Raw genomic sequence first — 2869 nt, 5'->3', positions numbered from 1 at the left:
AGCGTAGACTTTCACAAAACTAAGGTTGAGGGGGAGTGTTGAGATGAGGTCAATATATGGGAAGAGAAAGACATGAGGAGTTGAGTATGATGAAGAGGCCGTACATGGCGTAGTAATACTAGTTACCCGAGTAACTTCCAAAGGTTAAACCAAAGTTAGCCTAGTTATCCTAGTATACTAGTTATACTAGTTACCCGGGTAACTTTGGATGAAGAAGAGAAGCCATATTCCCTTTGCTAAGGCATCAGACCGTTGCAAGGGAAGAGGAGGCGCGTGTGACAGGCTGGATAAAGCAAAATGAGCTTTATGCACAAGGAAAAAGCTTATTGGATGGTTTGAATTAAAGCAAACTTTATCTCTTGTAATAGTGCCTCTTTATGAAACCATCATCCTAGTGTTGCCTCCTCATACATATTGTAAACTCTGATCAGATTAATAATTAAGAAGTTTGAGATTATCTCTCTAGACTCTCTCTCTTGTTCATGATGATTCTTAAATACTCTTAAACATGATTACTACCTAATCTCTCTACAAATCTCCCATTAATCTTCTCTAATCTAACTTTAATCTCTCAATACCTACTCTATTCTCTAAAATCATACTAACTCATGGAATGATAGCTTGGACCACAACTTCCCAATCAAAATCCTTTTCTCAAACATCTTCATTACCAAGTTCGTGAAGAGAGAATCTGCATCCAACTCAAATACGCCGACGACTCCATCTACAAAACATAAACCACCTTTCTCTTTAAACCGACCAGAGTGAAAGCATTTCACTTTCACCGAGACATTACATCAGAAACAACAACGATACTTTAGAACCTCATCTCGGCTTGATTCTTCACTGATTCACTCTTCTCTTGCGAATTTAGCCACACAATCTACATGTTTTGCACTGAAATCAGCTTTGTTCTCTCTCTCTCTCTCACGAACCCTAATTCGAAGAAAGGGGAAAGTTGAGGTCGTGATTCGATTTCTTCTTTTTTTCTCATTTTTAGTGGGCATGTGTAGCTTCTAAATTGCATAATTGGCTGGGTTTATTAAGAGTTGGGTCGGGTTTATGGTTAATTAAGGGTGGGTCGGGTTTTTTAACCGGGTTCGATTTTTGAATTGGGTCATTGGTTTTGGTACTCGATTTCACTGTTCCGACGAGATTAACCGGTTTCCGACGAGATTAAATGGGTTTGTGATGTTAAACACATAATTGTTTGCTAATCATCACATGTCTTTATGTACGATATATACTTTGTATAGGTTTTCATGCATTAGTTTTCTCTGGATGGTTGGTCATGTGATGCCGCATAGTTCGTGTAGCTGCGTAACAATTTTTCTATAATAAATAGGTTAATTACAGATTTAGTTTAGAAATAAATATTTGGATTTGGTTTAAAAATCTATTTGAAGGAATAATGGCATATTCTTCAAAAATCACTTGGAAAAAAACTATTCTTTGTATCGGTGAGAAAATAGAGTAATAACAGAATTTTGAAATATTTTTTTCCAAATATATTAATAACTCTAATGTGTGATATTTAAGTTAATAATAGTATATGAAATTGCTATTGTGATAAGAAAATATGAAGACATATAATATAATCAACATCTACGTCCAATAATGATTTAATAAAATGAATGGTTAGTGAACATATAAATGTTAGGTTTACGCAATACGAAGACATATAATATAATCAACATCTACGTCCATCTATTATTTAAACTATTCTTAATAATTTTTGATTGGTTTGTTTCTATTTAAACATGAATTTTTGGTGCATTTAAAGATAAGTATTAGATATTATTGATATCATTTAAAAATCTTTAGATTTTCTTTAAAACTATATTTTTATTAATTGAAATAAATATCAAATAAAACATGTTAAGTTTATAATGAATTGGTCTAATCATTTTTTATTAGTAGATAAAAATAAGACTCTGAATTAATAGAATAAATTGCTTTGTATAGTGCAATAGATACACTCAGAAGAGAACCAAAACATCAAAATGATGAGGTGATATTAATGTGAAAGAAAAATGATGATGTCTGAATTTTTCTGAAGTTTTCAACTAAAGGTAGCCAAGCTCGCAACATAGGCGATGAAATCAAAGTAAAAGCTAACTGAGGGCCTGAGAACATTGTTGTCTTGTAAGCTGGTGGGGTTGTACGTTAGACTAAATATGCATTACTACATTAAAACCTCTTTAACGTAATTGTCTTAGCATTACGAACACCGGAGCCCCGCCATTAACGTAATCATTTTTGCTTATGCCTTTTGTTTACTCTTTAATGTACAACTAGACCTTGACCGCGCAACCGTGCGGATATTTGTTCTCATTTTTGTATACATAAAAGTATTTTTCTACATCGTTAATAATAAATATTCTTACCATTAACCATATTTTCAAATGTTTATAGTTTTTTTAAACAAAATAATGTTATAATCAACATGTATAGTCATCTTCTTCCTTTACTTCTTCTACCATTTTTGTATATAATTTCATAATTTTTAAAGTCATATACTCCCTCCGTTTCAAAATAGATGATGTTTTAGTGAGTTTTGATGTTTCAAAATAGATGATGTTTTCATATTTCAATGTACCTTTTAACTTTATCAAAAACTGTGTAACCAATCACATTTTATATTCTGTTTTATGATTGGCTAAATAATTTTTAATTTATATTTAATGATACTTTTTGTATAAAAAACAAGTTTCTTAATAGTTGTGTCCAGCCTAAATCTTCATGTAATTTCAAACAGAGAGAGTATATGTTTTCTCATACTCCATAAAGCTTTGTAGTATATATTTTTAATTATTTTCACAAACAAAAATGTATATCACAAAATAAAGTTGCACCTTCTATTCATAAA

This window comes from Brassica oleracea, chromosome C9 (genome assembly GCF_000695525.1).
Source record: "Brassica oleracea var. oleracea cultivar TO1000 chromosome C9, BOL, whole genome shotgun sequence".
NCBI classification, from domain to species: Eukaryota; Viridiplantae; Streptophyta; class Magnoliopsida; order Brassicales; family Brassicaceae; genus Brassica; species Brassica oleracea.
Note: the sequence above shows the minus strand (reverse complement) of the source record.